Source organism: Eumetopias jubatus, unplaced genomic scaffold, assembly GCF_037043125.1.
Source record: "Eumetopias jubatus isolate StellerSeaLion01/CBP00866 unplaced genomic scaffold, mEumJub1_p1.0 scaffold_6, whole genome shotgun sequence".
In the NCBI taxonomy this organism is placed as follows: Eukaryota; Metazoa; Chordata; class Mammalia; order Carnivora; family Otariidae; genus Eumetopias; species Eumetopias jubatus.
The window spans coordinates 143426074-143448008 of NW_028274812.1; positions in this window are offsets into that span (position 1 = coordinate 143426074).

Here is a 21935-nt window from a genome sequence, read left to right on the forward strand (position 1 = left end):
GAGCCATGGATTGGAATCTTTGGACAGTGAGAAATGGGGATGGTCACAAGTAAGGAATAGATTTCTTGCTAGCATAGGACTGACCCTAAGCAACACTTAGGGTGAGAGCAACCTGGTAGCCTCCCAACTATAAGAAAGTGACAAGGGAAGCTGAAGAAGAAATGTGTGTTTAAATACTCTGTTCTGAAGAATGGTGTGGTAGAATTGGAACCAAAGTGTAGTGTATGAAAATCCTGATGACCTGAACTTTTAAAATCTTGCCTTGGAGGAAAATTGCAAAGAGAAGCTACACAGGATGTAGCATAGAACAAAATCTATCGAAGTGTTGGCATCAGGTGTGAGGTGTAATTTAAGACAGAATAGGACAGACATTTGGAAATATACATGTGTTTCTTTTTGAAGGCCACCTCCAATCTTTTGTTTTTGGAGTGAGTAAAACCCACTGAGGGGAATGGTTAGTCTCCTATCAGTCATTTCAGGCAGGTAAATGAGGGAAGTGGGCTTGAAATGGTAGTTGGAGGGTTGCCTCTTCCCCTAGCTGAACAGGTCCCAGCAGTTGTAACCACTCTCTATGTTTTACTTTTGTTATTTCCCCAGCCATCTTTAAAATGGTCTTATTGATAGCTCAGAGGAAGCTGTGTTTGGAGAAATTAAGGGTCTATTTATGCCCATGTTTGGGACAAAACAATTTTTGGCAGAAATACGGCAGCGCTAATCTGCAAGGGTTCAGTATGAAATGATTTTGCACATCAGGGATTAAGGTGGCAGTCGACTACCAGCATGACTTTAAGAACTCACAGTATTTACTTCTCAAGAGGATGCTGGAAGAATGGGCTTCCAAAATCTATGCATGGGAGAATGCAACATGTGGACAGTATGGGAAGAACTTCCTGAAGACCACAGAGAAGCCAGAGATGACTAGCCTCAACTCTACACAAAGAACATCCTGTTCCCGCAAGAATTTAGAAAACAGAAAACAATTTACCCTCAATTAAAATGTAAAAACAAAGCACAATCAGTTGGAGCTAAGTGCCCTGGACCAATGAGATATCACAATAACTCTAGTAAAGTCAGTACAATGTGTATTAAGGGAACTGATCGTTAAAACAGGATGGTCAGCCTAATGGAAACGTGGAAAAAACTCTCAATATGAATGGATGGTAGGCCATCTGAGGACTGACTTAGAAAACCTAAATCAAATTAATCTTACTCTGGGTGCCATTGACAAGATCATTTCTATTGTGAAACGAATATATCTGGCCTTCTTAGCCTGATAGACTCAGGCTGTACGTTAAATATTTAATTCATGCAGATCTCTTTGTTTCTAACATATGTTCACTAAGAAACATTTTCATCATGTTTTGGCTTCTCATACACATCTATGTCATCAGCAGAATCAAAATTTCGATATGGGAAGATATTTGGAGTAGCAATGTAGTTGAATGTATGGAACAGAAGAGGAGACTTTAAGACTGAGCTTCCATAATGGGCACATCCTCAGGAAATGTATTTCTAACTGGGGACATTTGCAGAAGGACTATTAGAAACTCCAGTAGGCTAATGGTGTTCATCCTGCCCCATACATGGCATTTATTGGCACTAAAATTATTTACAAGGAAAGAATGGTTGGTCTTGTCCCCTGACACTTCATATCCCTGTTTTTTACTTCTTCTCTTTGGGGTATATCATTTTCTATCTTACTACACACTTTACTGAAAAATCCTGGCTTTGTTGATCTCTTGCATTAGAATACTATTTCCATTAAGTCAGGGAATTTTGTCTGTTTGTTCACTATTTTCCTAGTACCCAGGACAATGTCATGGGCATAGGAGATAGCCATAAATATCTGTTGAGTTAATCCTGTAATAATCATATGCCTATTAGCAATAGGTGCCAAGATGGGAACCTTGGCAAAGGATTCCAAGTACTTTGTTTTCAGGTAGAATCTCTCCCATTGTGAGATGTGCTATTGTTCAGAGGGATCATAACACTTTTGCTGTCCAACTTTGAGCAGTTATAACCCATGTCTTGGTTACGTCGACATGTTTAATTTCGTAACTCCAAGTACTTTATTTACTGATGTATCTTAATTTCTTCAAGCCAAAGCTCTTTCTTGCTTTCTCTGTCAGTTTGTTTTGTTCTTCTACCTTAATTTTACTTACTTTAGATTGAAGCCATTATTACTCCAGGTTATATTTGGAAGGATATCTCTTGTCAATTGAAATTTCAGTTTTCCCAAAAATCTTGAGGGGAAGATGTTTCTGTTATGATTTTGCAGATATTTCTTAGGCCTTTTTGCCTTCTGATTGCCTAAGAGTTTTGTTTGCTTACTCTCACAGGAGGTTCTCAGAATCTGTATATCTCAATTTTGAGCTGTAACTGCTAATTTGGAGAAAACAAGAAGTCTGTATGGAAATGGACAGAAATATAAACATAATTCCTAAGTCTTGCCAGGGTCACATAAAGTGGCTGTGTCCCCAAGGAGTTCACATGTTGAATACAGCACCTTCTTCCTCACCTCCCAACAGGTGTGTCAATCTGTGCCATCCTTGAACATCGAAAATCGCCTTGAGCATTTCCTCTGACAGGAAGCACATTATCTCCTATGTAGTCTGTTTCACTGTCAGGCAGTTCGGAAGGATAGCGATTTCTCAATATTGAAAGAAGCTCTGTCTCCTTGTCCTCATCCTGCAAAAGCCACTCCAGCCGACTCTCATCCTCACGTTTCCCCCACTGGCCACCTGTGATGTTTATGACAGTAGGTCCAATGGTGCGAGGCCAGGATTATCTTATCCTCTCAGTAGCATTTGACCCAGTTGGCATTCTTGACTTCTGGACGTCTCTCTCTGGTTTTCATTCTTGCTATGCCACTTTCTCCTGGACGTTTGCCCATGTCTCTGGGCATTGCTGCTCAGTCTCCTTTGCCAACGTATCTACCTCACTTCCAAAAGAAAAAAAATAATAATTTCCAAAAATTCTTTGTACCAGACAAAATATATACCTAAATGTTCATGTGTTGACTTAGAAAAGCATCTAGTATTAGGCCTGCGACATACAAGGCACTTGGCAAATTAGAACAATTCACTTTTCTACTTTGAAGGGTAACATTAGTTAGGATGAATTTTCTTTTTTTAATAAAAAATGAGACGTTAGCAAAAAAAATTAACTGATGATCTCACTCTCTGTTATTGAACTCGGTTGAGTGATATTTAATATTTGCAAAAATTTGAAGCATTTATTTTAGCTAACCGATGATATAAGAAGTCCATTAGTGATGGTTAATGGTTTAAACAGACTCAAGGTATATGAACTTAACCATTTATTCTCAGTTTTCAATTATGCTCCCACTTTAACCTGTGGTAATTCAAAAGGAAACAAATCCTTCCCTAATGAAGGAAAAATGTGCATGTTTTGCAATCCACAAATGTGGCCAGATTTGCTTTAATGGGTTCTGTGTCTTGAGGAGATAGCTTAAGGCAAAGTATGTGAAAGATTTAAAGGTGAAGCAAATTCCCTTGTCCTTTTCTTTAATAAACACCATCACAATTGACCTTTAAAGCTGATAAAGCTGTAAGGAGAGACAGGAGCAGATGCAATATTCTGCCAGACCTATTCAAATATATTTAACAGATGGCCAAAGCAATGATTCTTTCTTTATCCAAAGAAATTTCAAGTTGATTTTAATTTCTGTGCCAGTACTTTGTAATATCTAGGTTTTTCTTCTAAAATAAATTGAAACAGGAAGTTCGCTGGAAAATAAAAGAACCATTTCTTTTGCTGGTCTTAGAGAGGGTGTGAGATAAAGAGGATGATAGTTTCCACTGGCTTCGGAGGTGGAATATGCCAGCAAGCATCATGTTTACTAGATGCACAGACCAGATCTGAGTGGTGCCTGAGGACTGACCTCAATATTATGCACAAAGGTGTGGGAATTAGGTTGCCTTTTGTTTGACCTCAACAGTTTTGATTCGTTATATTGTTATTTAGTCTACGAAAATGTTCAACCTAATCTTTCCAGACTCTTATAATCAACTAGAGTGCTATTGATCTTCCTATCATTCCCCTATGGAAAGCATGTCTGAGTAAGAAGGTGCGCACTCTTATAGAGGATCTAAAGCTATTCAGCATGCTCTTAATTATAAATAGCTCTTTCTGAATTTGCTACCGCTATAAACATCATATACTGATATATACATATATAGTCTCTCTCTTATACACCCATGCACATTTATATTCTTACTTTTATAGTCACACATGCCACACATTTCACTCCCAGATGTCTCCCTGCTGTATCTATTCTGTACTTACCATCTAAACTATCTGAAGCCATTAATAGACACCTGGCTATGAATGAATTGCACACACATACGGCTCCTTGAGAAGCCCCGGGAAGGAAGGAAGTCTCTCTGAGCTGGCTTCAGTTCATTTGTTTTCGAATCTTTCAGCTCTGGGTAAGAGACATCACTCTGCATCGACTAGATGAAAAATTGAAATATAGCACAAAGAACATTCATTACCCTTCACTATTTTCAGTCATGATTAATATTTTTTTCCATTATTGCTCTCCTTCTGTCTGTATGTTTTAATACTTTCTGTTGTTCATGGCGGTGGTCACCATTTGGAAGTAATTTGCAGACATGACATTTCACCTCTTAATACTTTCTCATGCATTTCCTGAGAGTGAAAACATTTTCCTACATGACCGCAATATAATTAAAACATGTGTGATCATTAAAATTAATTTAATTATACCTAGTTTTGTCCACAATGTTGAGCCATGACATGAATTTTTTGAAGAGTTCAGGCTAATTTTCATGTTGCTTGTCCCTTAGTCTGGCTCTCTTTGACTGTTTCTTTCATGATTGACTCTGTCTCTTTCTCTCTCTATATTTTTTTCAGCAGAAAAAACACATGGAGGATGTTGTATATTTTTTTTATTGCCTCCCTTCAAGTGGAACCTAAGTTTTATTTCACTATTGCTGATGCTACACTGGATCACTTGGGTAAAGTGGCACCACACGGTCTGTCCACTCAATTTATAAGAAATAATCCATGAGTGAATGATATTTTTAAACCCAGAGAGCATTCGTCACCCAGTGCTTTTAGCATCAACATGTTGCCACCTGAATTTTCAGCTTGTAAGTCTTTGTTAAATTTTCTAAAATTTAAGTTTACGAATTTAAAAAGTTGACATAAATTAATGGGTGATATATTTAAATCGAGGGTAAATACAAGCTATGAATACTTGAGAAGAATTGCATGAAGAGCAATGATTAGCTTTGTTTTTCATTAAAATAAAAATTTTCATGTATTTTCAGAGATAGCCTCCTTAAAAAGTTGCCAGAGACCTATAGTTCTATATTTTAGACCACGCAATTTCCTATTTTTGAAATGTATATCACTTTTGCTTTCAAAAAAAATGAAGAAAACCACATCTATTCTCTTGTGTGTTGATTTCCAAATTGTTAGAATTTTTCTTTAATAATAAAAATAATAGGGTCGACTGAGTGGCTTAGTCATTAAGCGTCTGCCTTCGGCTCGGGTCATGGTCCCAGAGTCCTGGGATCGAGCCCCACATCGGGCTCCCTGCTCGGCATAAAGCCTGCTTCTCCCTCTCCCACTCCCCCTGCTTGTGTTCTCTCTCTCGCTGTCTCTCTCTCTGTCAAATAAGTAAATAAAATCTTTAAAATAATAATAATAAACATTCATTTCTGAGAATAGTAATGAGGATTAATGGTATCAACTCACAACTGATAAGTGGTTGCTACTAACATTTAGTGTATTTTTTCCATTTTTTTCTAGTTATTTACTTTTATATTCGTTTGCACTGCGTATGTAGTTGCATACCCTATTTCATATATGGATTTTTTTTAAGGTTGTGAATCTGGAATATATAAGAAGAAGAGCATCTATCTATATCACATATTGGGGCTTTTGACAAATAAAATAAAATAATGAAACAAAAACTCCACTAGCCAATGTTACAATTCCTATCTTTAGTTGCCTTAATTCTTCACAGGCATAAGGTAATTTTCCTTTGGACTCAGGTGACCTTCTGGGTGGAAACTTCAAAAGTGACTCTGAGATTTGGTGAATGGGTTGGAGGGGCCATGACTGATATTGGGGGCAAGAAAGAACAATGACTGCCCCAGAGAAGAGCTCACTGGTTTTTCCCAGCGGGTTCTGACACTCCCTGCAGAAGGTCTAATGAGCTCAGAAGGTGTGGCTGAAGCTGGTACCACTCAGGGCTCAGCTAAGCCACCATAGCACCGTGTGTGCAAGATAATAGCCAACCTGTGAGTGTGGACGGCCAGTCTGGAGCGCCTCCAGACTCTGCAGAGACCTTGGCTGCCAAGGGCACTGTGGTGCACACAGCCCCACACAACACCAGGATGGGGACTATGTAAACAAGAACACCAATCATGGATTCCAATTTCACTCTTTCCTTTTCTGGCGTTTGAAGACAAGCCTAACTCCTTTCAACTGAGTATGGCTCCATGGGTCTTTGGACTTAGAGTGACTGAGAAAGAGATCTTTGGACTGCCCATTGATGACAATCAACAATTAAAGGTGGAAAAACAATCCTATAAATTCTTTCAAAGAACCAGCTCCGGTTTTGTTGATCTGTTCTACTATTCTTTTGGTTTCTAGTTCATTGATTTCTGCTCTCATCTTTATTATTTCTCTTTTCCTGCTGGGTTTAGGCTTTACTTGCTGTTCTTTCTCCAGCTCCTTTAGGTGTAGGGTTAGGTTGTGTATTTGAGACCTTTCTTGTTTCTTGAGAAAGGCTTGTATTACTATATACCTTCCTCTTAGGACCGCCTTTGCTGCATCCCAAAGATTTTGAACAGTTGTTTTCATTTTCATTTGTTTCCATGAATTTTTTAATTCTTCTTAATTTCCTGGTTGGTCCATTCATTCTTTAGTAGGATGCTTTTTAGCCTTCATGTATTTGAGTTCTTTCCAACTTTCCTCTTGTGATCGAGTTCTAGTTTCAAAGCATTGTGGTCTGAAAATATGCAGGGAATGATCCCAATTTTTTGGTACTGGTTGAGACCTGATTTGTGACCCAGGATGTGATCTATCCTGGAGAATATTCCATGGGCACTAGAGAAGAATGTGCATTCTGTTGCTTTGGGACAGAATGTTCTGAACATGCACCCCAATGTTTATAGCAGCAATGTCCACAATAGCCAAACTATGGAAAGAGCCTAGATGTCCATCAACAGATGAATGGATAAAGAAGATGTGGTATTTATATGCAATGGAATATTATGCAGCCATCAAAAATGAAATCTTGCCATTTGCAATGACATGGATGGAACTAGAGGGTATTATGCTAAGTGAAATAAGTCAATCAGAGGGCGCCTGGGTGGCTCAGTTGGTTAAGCAACTGCCTTCAGCTCAGGTCATGATCCTGGAGTCCCAGGATCGAGTCCCGCATCGGGCTCCCTGCTCGGCAGGGAGTCTGCTTCTCCCTCTGACCCTCTTCTCTCTCATGTTCTCTATCTCTCATTCTCTCTCTCAAATAAATAAATAAAATCTTTAAAAAAAAAGAAATAAGTCAATCAGAGAAAGACAAGTATCATATGATCTCACTGATATAAGGAATTTGAGAAACAAGACAGAGGATCATAGGGGAAGGGAGGGAAAAATGAAACAAGATAAAACTGGAGAGGGAGACAAACCATAAGACTCTTAATCTCAGGAAACAAACTGAGGGTTGCTGGAGTGGAGGGGGGTGGGAGGGATGGGGTGGCTGGGTGATGGACATTGGGGAGGGTATGTGCTATGGTGAGCGCTATGAAATGTGTAAGACTGTCGAATCACAGACCTGTACCTCTGAAACAAATAATACATTATATGTTAATAAAAAAATAAAGGTGGAAAATCAAAAGCAAACAATTCAAACAAATATAGTAATGTCTTTGAATGGTGAGGCATATACCCAGTGATGTGAATTACATGATTCAGGCATGAAGGAGAGCCAAGGAAGCTAATGGCTCCATAGAGTTGCTTTTGCCCAAGTTATATTGCTCTCAGTAGAGAGGAAACCAAGCAGGTGGAGCCATCGGACACCACCAAAGATGCACCCATTCTTCATCTGACATCTGCAATTCTTTTCATCTTGATTTAAAAGAAAAACAAAAGCTCAACTGTTAAATGCACAGAAAGTCAGGTTGTCTTTTAATTATGCTTTCTTAACATTGTTAACTAATGAATGTAATTCCATATGAGGAAGAAGCCCTACTATTCCTAGTATTTTGAAGGGCATAAGCAATCACGGCTACTATACTCTTCAGGTCTACTGGAATGAGCACGTACATTTGCCAAAATGTGTACCCTGTTCAATTCCAAATCTTTACTTGACTGATTCATAGATCATTGGTCTTAGCATGGCCAATAATCCATTTATGTTTTATTTAAGGGTGAGATTATAACCCTCCTTTGTTTACTGAATGATTGCTATCTTTGTTTACTGATTACCTTGGTAAATGCAGTTCTCACTTTTCAGACAATTAAGCACATATTTTCAGAAATGTAGAGTTTTCCCAGTCAATAAGGTCTTGAAAGTTAACTAAATTTTAACTGTTTCCAGTAAAAGACTAATGGGTTTCCATGCCCCCCTGCCCCCCCCAGTCTTTGTGAATAATTATTTTTTAAGGAAAAAGAAAAGAAACTCCCTCTGCACTTAATCAGCCTAGACTAGCCTATTTGGTAACTGTCACTTGAAATGGATGTGGTGTCACCTTTTTGTGAATGGATGAAAACGTACCCCTTAAGTAAATGATAAACAGGAACCAGCAGTGACCGAGTATAACGAAGAGGGTGAGCGGGTGGGAGGGTGGGGTGGGCATAATGAAAATAAATAAATAAATAAATAAACAAATAAATAAATAAATAAACAAATAAATAAAACCAACAGGGTTTTGCAAAGTGCCAAGATAAATCTCCCTGGGCTCTTGTTGGCACATTTATTTGAAAGACAGGAGGCATCATTTGGGTGCTCCCTGAACCAGTTTTTTGATCTTTACCTGTACACAGTGTGACAATTGCCTTCTAACTTCGGGGACAAAGATGGAAGAGGCAAAGCAAAACAAAAGAGAGGAATAAAACAAGAGCTCCCAAACTTGAGTTATTGCTGATATCACAGCCTTGTTTCCTTTTAGCCTTCCTTTCCCCGGGATAGGATCCGGGAACTGGGAATCTTGAGGGAATTTGTATCTCCTGCTTCTTCAACTTTCAAAGATGGGAATAGTCCAGCTGAGTTACTGCCTACATAGAAAGAACAATGAAATATTTAAAACTGCTGGAAAATGGTAAAGCTGATAAATTATATGGTATCCCTGACAGCTGTTTTCTTCCCACAAACTCTGGGGTGGAAGCAGTTTTGTTTAAAGGGTAAAAGAACAAAAAATACTTTAGGGAGATGAAAATATTTATTCAGAAATTGGTAGAAGCACACCTAGGGAGAGATCTCTTATCATTTGGAGAAGGCCTTCAAAAATATCATGTTCATTTTTTTTTCCAAAATGAGGATTAGTGTAGAGCATTAATATAATTTCTCCCATGGTTGTTAAATCCTACACCCCTGTACGAAAAGTAGACCTATCAGGAAATAGCAGAATGGGGATTATACTAAAGTGGGCATCTGGCCCTAAAGCTGTTGATGAGAACACTATTTTCCCAGTAACCAGTACATTATGCTCAAACTCCCATTTGCCATCAAATCAGGATGCACTTCAAGACATGATCACGGCCATAGACCCTTGTGAGTCCATGGTTAGAATTCCGGGCTGTGGGTAGGAAAACTCAGGACAGAGTCTCCAAGGCCCTTCCAACTTGAGGCTGTCCCTTGGTCCCAAAACCACTGTCAACGTTTTTAGGTTTTATAATGGCAGACCCTTTGGTACTAATGTGTACCAACATCTCTCCCAGTTACCGTGGGCACATAACACATCATCCCCAAACACAGAAGCATGCAGTAACTATTTCTTATGCTCGTGGATTGTGTGGCTCAGGATTTCAGACAAGTTAGAACAGACAGAACTGCCTGTGCTCCATGATGTGTTCTGAGACCTCAGTGGAAGACTCCAAGGCTGGAACTGGAATCATCTGGTCATTCCATGTCTGGCTGTTAATGCTGACGATGGGCCAGGGACCTCGATTCCTCTCCCTGGAGGCCTCTTTATTTGACCTCTTGAAGTGAAGTAGTCTGGGCTTCCTATCTGCGTAGTGGCTGGATTCCAAGGGCAAACATCCCAAGAGAAAGAGCGCCAGCCAAGAGGAAGCCATCTTGCCTTTTCTAATCGTGCTGTGGAAGCCACGTAGCCATGTAATGTCATTTGTGCCACACTCTGTTGACTGGAAAAGTCAGAAACCTGCCCAGGGTCAAGCAGGAGAAGGGGAGGGTGAGAGAAGGCTCCACCTCATCATAGGGAGGGGCAAGGTTCTGGAAGAGCATGAGGGACCAGAAGTGTTCAGATGACATTTTTGAGATCTGGAGCTAAAGTACAGAATAGTTAAAAGATTAACTGGACAGATCCGTATCTGGCAGGTAGTGAGACAGAGAACGTGTCCTCTGTCTCACACTCCAAAATCTGTCTTCTTTCAAGTACTCAGCAGTGAGAAGTATTACTCTCAGCTGAATGAGAGTTGCCTTCAGTGGGGGCGGGGGCGGGCAACATCTTCAGGGAAATCAAGGTTCATAAAGGGACAAAAATGAAAGTGCCCTGAGCTACTTCACAAAATTGGCATCATACCAGCCTGACCTCCAGGAATTACATGTTATTTAAATGCGTTTTTGTAAAAGAATGTGCTTTGTAAAGTTGTGTGATGTGTCTTATAAAGTTTTGTGATATGTTTTGTAAATTCATTATTTGGAATGTGTTTAGCCATGAAAAGGCTCTCAACTTCACAACTCTTGAGTTTTAAACTAACAGATACTATAGCTCGGGTATCTGAAGATATAAACTGCCCCATTGATTTTGATATGTTAATAAGAAAGGAGTACCCAAGGAAAGTAACAAATCAAGACCCAAACAATATAATGTGATATGACATATTTGTCAGTATCAAAGGAATGTCATTGAACACAACAAACATTTCTGCCCTTACTCTAACAAGCTAAAATACAAAGCATACTAGGTGAAATTTGACTTTTAAAAGCACTGTTAGTGATTTCTGAGTATGGTTGTTTACGTTTTATATTTATATGTGAAAGACATACATACATTTTAATAAAATTATTATACAGAAATATTACACTGTAAGGGCAACCCCTTTATTAAAAATATGATAGCTACGAAAGAGTCAGCATTAAGAAAAAAAAAAAATGTATGACTAGAGAGAGGGACAACTTAGTCTGGCTTCTCCCCAAGCAGAACAGGAGACAGATCCTTATATTCAGTTAGTTAATGTGGGAATGTGTTCTAAGGACACGGGTATACAGAGAATGAGATAAAAGAGCTCACCAAGAAAACACCACCACATGGGTGAGTCTTTGCATTAGTCCCTTAACCACGGGAGAAGCTTCTGAGGATACTGACAGAATGGATCTTAGCTCCTTCTGCCTGGAGAATGAACCCCTTCCCTCATTGGACAATGGTTCTCAAATGGGAATTCCCACCCTCCCATTGCTGGGCTGTGCATGCTGAGAGCAGAGCAAGTTCCATAGAGTCCCACCTCGCCATTTCGGAGGTGCCACAGGGCAGGGAGCGAGAAGGATGCTGCAGAGCAGTGAGGCATGTGCAAGGCTGGAGCATTGAAGTGTTATTTAAATAAAATTGAATGTGCAGATCTTAAGTGTCCGGTTGAAGAAGTGCTGACCGTTTCACATACAAGTGAAACCATCACTGTAAACAAGATATGACTGTTGTTACTATAACCCTACAAAGTTATCTAAAGTCTAATTCTCAGTTCTCCCCAGCTTCAAGACAACTACATTCTGATTTCTATCACATTAAATTGGGAGCTTAATTTTACTTAAATTGTCATTAGTCTGATTTGTAACAATGTAAATGTAATAAAAATATACACACCATTGCATGACTTCTTTTACTCAACATGATGCTTTTGAGATTCATTCATGCTGTTACGTATATCGTGCTGTGATGTATATAGTACATTTATTTGTATTGTTTTATTTGTTACCCAGTCTTTTTGTCAGGCAGGATTTTTTTCTTGGAATATAAGGCTGTTTATCCATTTCCTCATTGATGGCACTGTGTTTTCAAGGTTTTAGGAATTATGAGTAAGGTGGCTATGAAGGTCCTTGTTCTTCTTGTGGAGATATGTTTGCATTTCTTTGGGTAAATACCTAAAAATGGAACTGCTGGGGTCATAGAGTAAATATCTATCACAACCTTGCTGACCAGGTCTACATACGATGGTGCCATTTGATACTATCACCAGTTGCTCCACATCTTTTTGCCAATTATCTTAGTGAGTAGAGGCTGTCAAGAGAACACCATAGACTGGGGGGCTTAAACAAGAAACATTTATCTCTCATGGTTCTAGAGGCTGAGAAGTCCAAGATCAGGGTGCTTGCTGACTTCGTTTCTGGTGAGAGCTCTCTTCCTGGGTAGCAGGTGGACACCTTCTTGCTGTATCTTTACTGGACAGAGAGAGAGAGGGAGAGAGAGAGAGATCTCTCTCTCCCTCTCTCTCGTTTGTTCTTAAAAGGGCACAAATCCCATTCCTGACAACGACACCGTTTTATTGTCTTGTAATATCTGCCACAGGTCTTGCTGGGCTAAAATTGAAGTGTCACAAGGTTGCATTCCTCCCTGGAGGGTTTAGGGAAAAATCCCTATCTTTGCTGTTTCCAGTTTCTAGAGGATGCTTGAATTCCTTGACTCATGGCCCCTTCCTCCATCTTCAAAGCCAGGTAGGTTATATCCCTCTAATCATTCCTTGTGGTCACATCTTTCCTTCTTTCTGAACTCAGCACTGACAGTATCTCTGATTTTAAGAAACCTTGTGATTAGATTGAACACACCCAGATAATCCAGAATAATTCCCTTACCTGGATATCCTTAATTTAATCATACCTGTAAATTCCTTTTGCCATGGAAAGGGACATATCCACAGGTTCTGGAAATGAAGATGTGGGTATCTTTTGGGGGCTCATTATTCTGCCTACCACTGGTTCCTTGTTTTCTTATTGTTGAAAGAAACAATAAGAAAATTCCGGACCCACACACACTATTTTTCCTAGTCTATAGCGTCTTTTGGTAAGTAGAAAATTTTAATTTTGATAAAGTCCAACTTGTTATTTTTTTTCTGTTATGTCCTTTGCATTGTTGTACTTGTCGCATCCTATAAAAATATTTACTTACTCCAATACTGTGAAGATATTTTCCTATGTTTCCTGCTAGGGGCTTCATTATTCCAGCTTTTATGGTTAGGTTCATTATCTTTCTTGAATTAAATTTGTGTATGAAGTGATGTAGTGGTCATGGTTCTTCTCTTAAATGAAAATATCTAGTTGTTCCAGCACCATTTGTTAAAGATATCCCCACCAAATGGAATTGGTGCTATGGCCATCATTTAGTTCTGTGTGTCCACTGGGGTCCGTAGGTCGGCCACACTGATCTATTTGTCTATACATTGTCATGATTATTGTAGCATTGCAATAAGTTTTGGAATCAGGTAGGTAAAGCCAAGTTTGTTCTTTTAAAATGGCTTCAGTTATTATATTTAGTAATTATTTAGTTAGTATTAGTTGTGTAGTTGTTTACATTTTGACATAAATTTTAGAATTAGCTTGTCAATTTCCCCCTAAATCATGCTGAAAAATTCTTATTAGGGTTTCATTGGATCTATCAAGAAATGTGGGCAGAAAAGATATATTGAAAATATCGAGTCTCCAGATCCATGGATATGGTATTTCTCTCCATTACTTAGGTCTGAGAGTAAATATCCTTTCTTATTACCAAATTTGGGAAAACACTTGCAATACTTTACTATTATGAAGTTAGCTGTAGGTTTTTCAAAGACATCCTTCAGTATATTAAGGAATTTTCTCTAATTTTCTAGTTTGCTGGGAGGTTTTATTGTTAATGGATGTTGAATTTTGTCAAGGGCTTTTTTCAGCTTCAATTGAGATATTCATAGGATTTTTCTTTTATTCTGTTCATATGATGAATTCCATTAATTCATTTATCTAATGTTAAACTAGCCATACATTTTGGGAATTAATCCCAGTGGTCATGATACATTGTTCTTTTTTTTATGTATTGGGTTTGATTTGCTGTTATTCCTAATAGAATTTTGCATCTCTGTCATGAGAGTTTCTGATCTGAAACTGAAATTTCTTTCTTTGCCTGAATGGTCATTGCTAGGCTTTGTTTCAGTTATCAAACCTCACAAAAATAGGTTGGGAAGTTTTCCCTTTTCCCATCTCCTCCTAAAATTGGTATCATTTCTCGCTTCCTAAGGTAGAAATGGAGATAATCATTTTTATATCTTTCTTCTTTCCTAGTAAACATACTTACAGCTATCCATTTCCTTTGAAGCATTGTTTTATTATCACTCTACCTTTTTGATATATTGTATTTTCATATCCATTCAGTTTGAAATGTTTTTCATTTCATTTCATTACCTCTTCTGATTTCTTTCTTGATCATAAACTGTTTAGAAGTCATTTTGCTTAATTCCTAACTATCTGGAAATCACCTGCATCAGTATTCTACAATAGAAATATATTGTGAGCCACAGATATAATTTAAAAATTTCAATCATCCACATAAAAAACTGCAAATGAAATAAATGAATTTAAAGGTTAGTACTATATTTTATTTAACTCAGTATATCCAATATAAATCATTCCCACATGTAATCAATGTAAAATTAGATAAAGATGCTTTACATTATATTTGTACTAAGCCTTTGCAATTTGATATGCGTTTTACCCTTATGACACATCTCAGTTTGGGCTAGTCACATTTCACATTGCTGCATAGAGCCACACGTGGCTACCGGTCACCTCTTGGCTACCGGTAGACAGCATAGCCCTAGCAGGGTGATACTCTGCTTTTTTTCCTAGAGTCCCCATTTTAGGTCTGTCTATGCTAACACACTTGATTGGGAAATGTTAGAAGAACAGGAAACTAACAACTTATCTCTGCTGGGGGCTAGGCCGAGGTTTCTCTTATCTAATCCATGGCTCTGTTTTTCCCAACGGAAGTAAAACCAGATGCCTCTGTAGGTAATGGACTGACCAAAGTAGTATCTCCAACTCACACAGGAAGTAGATGAAATCAGCGCCTCAGGAAGTCACCCATGGCACACTTAGGATCCTCAGGAAAAAAAATAGGGATAGTTCTCTATCAACTTTATTATGCAGAGTAATTTAGCTTTTCCCAGTAATTTAGCTTTTCTAAGTCCCTGCCCCAAGCTGCACCCCGAAATTATCCGGAACTGGAGAGTAGGGGAAACCATCTCTTTGACACCACCCAGCCTATAACCAGAGCAAGTGGAATTAAATACGGCAAGCACTTCTTGTTTGTTTTGAATCACACTTGTGGTTATTCTCTTTGCAGTTTCCTGGTTTTTTGTTTTGTTTTGTTTTTAACACCTACTCTAACATTTCTGGATAAATTGTATTGGTTTCCCTCTATTTTAAAACGATTTATGCAATCAATTTCTGTGGTTGGAATCTATTTATGTATTTGTCTATACATAAATACATGCATTCATACGTACATGTGGATTTGTGTGTGTGTGTGTGTGTATGTGTGTGTGTAAAAGACTCTCAGACTCATTCTCCTAAGTATGGCCATCCCAGATTTCGGGGTAACATTCTTTTCTTATTAAAGCCCTGATTTTTAACATAGTTTCTCTCTCTGGCATTTATGCTTTCAGTCAGTGTGCAAAATCTCTCACTCTCGTAATGAAAGTATAGACCTTATTTTTAGCACTAAGCCACTTGTCTGTGTAAGAGGAAGGTCTATAGAATTACTCTGCTCTTGAAACATGATGATAGTTACCTGACTTTGGCTTCTCATTTTCCTTTTTCAGGAATTCCAACACAAAAAACAAAAGCCACCTCACTTCACAACCCTCTTTAGGAATGCCCCTGCTGTTGAGTGCTACAGCTTTCATATCCCTCAGTGCTTAGAAAATTTTACTGTGTATCTGAATTACCTGAAGGACTTATTAAAACAGAAATCGCCAGACCGCACCAACTTAAAGTTTCTGATTCTGATAGATCCCGTGTGGGGCACAATAATTTGCCTTTGTAACAAGATCTCAGGCAATGCCGATGCTGTTTGCTCAAGGATCCTACTTGGAGAACCATTGTGACATCGATGCTTCATTTCCTTGCCCTTCCCTTTTCCCAGTCCTCCATACATGAGAAAAATGTGCAATTATGACACTGCCCAGGAATTCTGAGGAGCATTATTAATATTCCTTGAGGATATTAATAACCCCAGAGGATAAAAGAAGGGAACATTGATCCTCAGCTCCTCTAACCCACTGGCCAAGGTTGGCCCCATGGACATTATCATCCCTTACCTTGTAGATGCAGAATGGTTGCTGGTTATTTCCTACCGTGTCTTAAAGAAGTCCCAGGGAGGGGAACAAGGGAAATACAGTGCTGGCCTGAGGCGAGACTTTGTCTCACTGCACTGTGTGGAGCTGGCGAGAGTCTGCATGAGACTAGTGGTACCAACAAACTGAAGCTATGAAGTGAAGGGGAGAAGGTTTTGAACAAGGAGCAAGTGTCCAGTACAGCGGCATTGGTGCAAACCAGATTCTCTCGATTTTACTGTTAAATGTGAATTTTATTTTACAAGAGCATTCTAAAATTATTTTTATGACATGATTTGTTGAGGCTTTTGACTGAAATTTGTCACAAAGGAAGGAGAGAACAAAAAAATCTTACTTAAAGAAACCGATAAGCTTAATTTGGAGGATTTGTTTAAAAAGGCAGGAAAAAAAAAACATGTGGAATTACTTTTAAATCCATTCAAAATTTCAAATGCGTTTTTTTAACTTTCTAGTGCCCTGGTATAGAAATCAATAAATTGGGTTAGAGTGTGTATGAAAGGAAAATGCTGAGTGAAGAAGATATAATTTTCAATATTCTATAAATTAGATTACTAACAACCTTGGGGAATCATGATTTATTTTTTTTCTGGTATATGGAAAATTTTGATAATTTTAGGTATAATTAGTTTTTTTTTAGTTTAATGGTTCAATAGGAGAGTCACCGTTGGTGAAATATGCTTATATCTCTTCTCCCATTCTTTTACATGTGTGTCTTTAATCAGTGAGTATATTGAGTAAAGGTTATGTTTATAATTGGAGAAAGTGCTAAAATAACTTCCAAAGACCTTTATTTTATAGATATCTCAAACTTGAATGCTAGGATTAATAAGAATTCCTTATGTAGTGAGAGTTACAGCAACTCCTCAATATTGTAATAAAAAATTAGATCATGATATTTTCGAGGGGATATTATATTTTTTTCTGATGCCTAATGTTTTTGCTTGGTTTACTAAGCTAACATTACTGGTCAACCGTCAGTACGATGTGCGTTGTGAGGAATTTTTCCTGTTTTAACATTTTCTTCCCATTTATCTACACCGTGAACTGACTCTTCAGAACCCAGAATCACGCCTACTTCTTAGAAGGGGCCCCATACATTCCCCATAGAGAAGATACATTACTAGAGTTAGCTTACTATCTTTTTTTCCCCTAAGGATGTACTTTTTAAGTAATGTCTACACCCAACATGGGGCTCGAACTAACAACCCCAATGTCAAGAGTCGCACACTCTACCGACTGAGACAGCCAGGCGCCCAAGCTCACTGTCTTGCTTGATGTACCTAACTGGTCCCCAAGTATGCTCAACCTAAAGCATGTTAGTGTATGCCTTCTAACCAGCTGAGTAATTACATCAAACATTTACTGTTTATTACTTTACATATACATTCATCAACTACTTCTTACTCAAGTATAATTACCCTCCGGTGTTATGTTAATTTCAGGCTTACAATCTAAGATTCAACAATTCTGTACATTACTCAGGGCTCATCACGATTAAGTGCCCTTCACCTATTTCACCCATCCTCCCACACACCTCCCTTCTGGCGACCATCAGTTTGTTCTCTGTATTTAAGAGGCTGGTTGTTTTGTTTGTTCGTCTCCATCAACTATTTTTAATATATGCCTGGGCACCTGGCTCTGTGCTCAAACTATAAGAAAAGAATCCATACCTCTGCCCTCTGAGAGGTCACTGACCAGGGCAGGGGACACACCCATTCACAGCTGATTTTAGAACAATAGTGTGAAGTAGAAGGACGCCTGCATGCACAGTAATTACGGGAGATTCGTGGAGGGTAGGCGTCTGGTCTCGTGGAGGGCATCAGGGACAATTACTGGGGAGTGGAGGTATGAGATAAAAATGATTAGAGGGTGTGCAAGTGGGTGAAAGGAAAAAAAGGCCAGCAGGGAGCATTCTGAGGAGAGGTGCACTTAAGCAACACCCAGGCATAGGATCACGTAGAATAAATTACAAGTGGTTCAGCTCTGCTGCATTCTACAGTGGCTATCAGGAGGAATGTTTGATGGGGCTGAAGGTCCAAGAGAGGCTTCAGACCCTTGTCTAAAAGTGTGGACTTCATCCTGGGGGCAAGGAGCTTGTTGCAAGGTGGGAATTATCACAAAGACTGTATTTGCACCAATGTGTGCATAGATTCAAATGTCCTATTCCAGTATCTACACAAGGCACAATCTAGCGACCTTAGTCCTGGGCTCTAGTAGTGACTATGGCTAACACATTGACTTACAGGGGGGCATTTCCCTTCTTTGTTCTCAGTTACCTTAGCTGCTAGAAGATGGGCCACCTTATGTTTCAAGGCACCGTTGGAGATGTTAAATAGAACAGCAGATGAAAGCAACTTCTAAGTATATTCACAGGACATGCATGATTCATATGATTTCCAGTTCTTAGAAGATGGATGTTTGTCGCACAAGAGCATCACCCTCCCATGCAAATAATGCAGATGCTCATTCATTTGGATACAGTCTGTAATGGTGCCTAGGGAGTAAAGCAGGAGACGACTGATGGAAGCTGGACCAAATCTTTGGGGACAAAGGACATTTTTGTGTATTGCTTTCTTTGTGCAGTTGAGTAAATACTCATTGCTCCTTGACATTTTACATATATATATATATATATATGTATGTATATATATACACATATATATATATTACACGTTCTCAGGAAATATCCACAACTTATGACAAATGATTCCCAGTTTACAGTTTCTTTGTGGAAGCTAAGCCCTATATGAACATTGGGAAGGATCTGCTTTCTGACTGCGTGAGACAAGAAGAAATGGGAAATCCACATATCAGGTTTGCACACAATGAAAACAAATTTTCACTTCCTGAGGCTCCTGGACTCCCCACCCATCACTCTTCACAACCCCAGTTCCATCTTTCTGTGCGTTTATGCTGGAGAAAGAAAGAGTTGGCCATCCCGGGAGCTCACTTTCCACCTTGTTCTGTCGTCTGTGTGGGCAGTCACCACATAGTGCAGGCTTTGCGTATCCTGTCACCCTGCATGAGGCACTGGGGGTCCAAACGGGTCACTTTTGCAAGTAACATGCATATGGCGCTGGGGCAGCCTTCATGCGTTTCAATCTCCTTCTCTTCTATCCTCTGTCCTCACCACACGGATCCAGCCCTGGGCGTCTGTTGAGTTTCATGAATGCTCTTAAATGTTATGGGAAAGAGAGCAGAGTCAGGGAAAACTAGGTGCCATAAAAAAATGTGCAAGCAAGGTATCGCTACCTCTGCCTGTACCCGGTGGAAATCACAGCCATAGCCCCTGTGTAGGTTCTTCCCGCGCCCAGTAAAAATGAAAACAACATGGTAATAAATTAGCTGGAACTGCACTTCCCCGGGGTTCAGTGACAGTATGATAAATAACCTTGTGCATGTACGATCTGGCTTTCCCTCTGCCAAGGTTTTCTGCTGTAAGATTTTCAGGCCTTAAGTCATGGTCATCAACACTTGATTAATACAGGGAGGGAAAGTTAAGATAACACTGGGGATATATTTCCTTGGACAATACAACATATTAACAGTATAATATTCGATCTGGGTTAAGTATTTATTGATCATTAGAAGGATAATCATTTATATGTATAATTAGGAGTTGAAATGCTCAAACCCTTCTTGTAAAGTAAACACTTTGAAAACTCCTAGAGGCTCACCTTAGGTTTGTTCATCTCTGATGTTTGAGGTATATTTCCTGGTCTTCTCATTTTCTAATTCTGGTAAATTAGGTGCTTAAACCTTGCAGCGTTATTTGTGTGCAGAATTTATTCCTCAGTACATTTTCCATTTTATATATGTATATATATATATATATGGAATATATATATGTGTATATATATAAATTATGTATATAATACGATTGTGTTTTATAAATATTTATATCACATTCACTTAACCTCAATCCATCAAATAAATTCAGTTATATTTGTATAACTTTCACAGGGAAGGAATAACTTAGCATATAACTTTTCTGGCTGAACTACTATTGTCAGAAATGAATCTGTATTTACTCTCTGTATCCTAATCATCTTTTTTTTTTTTTGGATGAAAAAAGGTAAGTCCTAAACATCCCTTTGCCATTAATTACTGCAGCAGGGAAAGTGAGCGTTCAAGTAAATAATAATAAAGCTGAGTTTTACCAAATAGCAAAGCTAAATAAAGATAGAATAGAAATTTTGTTTTTATTTTTTGAGGGATGGCTTGCATAATTACCTCCAGACACTGAATGTAATCTAGTCACGATACATGCATTTCTTCCTTGTAGCACTTCCCATCTCTTAGGCCCTAAAAAAATATAATGAGTTCAGACTCTGATGATTCTATTTGGGCCGAGTGTGTGTTCATATTTGTGTGCACGGCTGTGCTGGGTGTTTTTGTGTATATATTAAAAGAGTGTGATAACAGCTATTATGTATTCAACACCTGATTACATACCGGCTACTGTTTTAAGGGCTCTATATTTTTTATCTTATTTAATTTTCAAAAATGACCATGTGGGTATATACGGTTGTATCCTCTTTTTTTAAAACGAGGAAACAGGAGGAAGTAATACATTTGCTGAAACCATTCAGTAAGAAAGTGGCGGGACCAGGATTCAAAACCTGTTAAGTCTGTGTTCAGCTCCCAGCCAGTGTGTTCTGCTTCACAAAGAAGGGGCTGGGCATCAGAGGCCAGAAAACAGCATGATGATCTCAAATGGCTTTTCCCTTCAAATATATTTTCTTGATTTCTCAAAGCTGAGTATAACTGGATTTCATGGAACTCTTATAAATCCTCCTCCAGGAGAAATTCTTCTGATTAAATTCACCACATTTCTGTCACTCCTTTACTATGCTCATTCCACTTCACTTAAATAAAAAGTCAAATTAAAATTGGACAGTTCCGGATGATCATAAAAATTGCCACAGTACATCAAGCTTTATTAACATGGAAATACACTACTGTTGAATACTGAAAGTTTATTTGATGTTCTTCTGTCTGGCCCAAAGCAGGATGTATGTTTATTTATCTTGCAAAAAAACCAAACAAACAAACAAAACAACAACAACAACAACAACAACAAAAGAAACCAGACAGGAACCATGCTTTCTTTGTCTTTATAACTCCAGGACCCAGTTCTGAGTATGATACATGACAAGCACTCATTAAATATTTGTTATATCACATATGCCTCATCGACTCTGACATAGTCATCAAAATATTTCATTTCATAATTTGGATAATAAGAGATTTCACACAGAATAATCAAAGACTTTGGGTTGTAAATAACAACAACAACAACAAAAATAACCCTTGTTTTATCTAAAATAGGAATTTGTTAAAAAGGACTGATGGAACTCAAGGTCAAAAATAGGAAA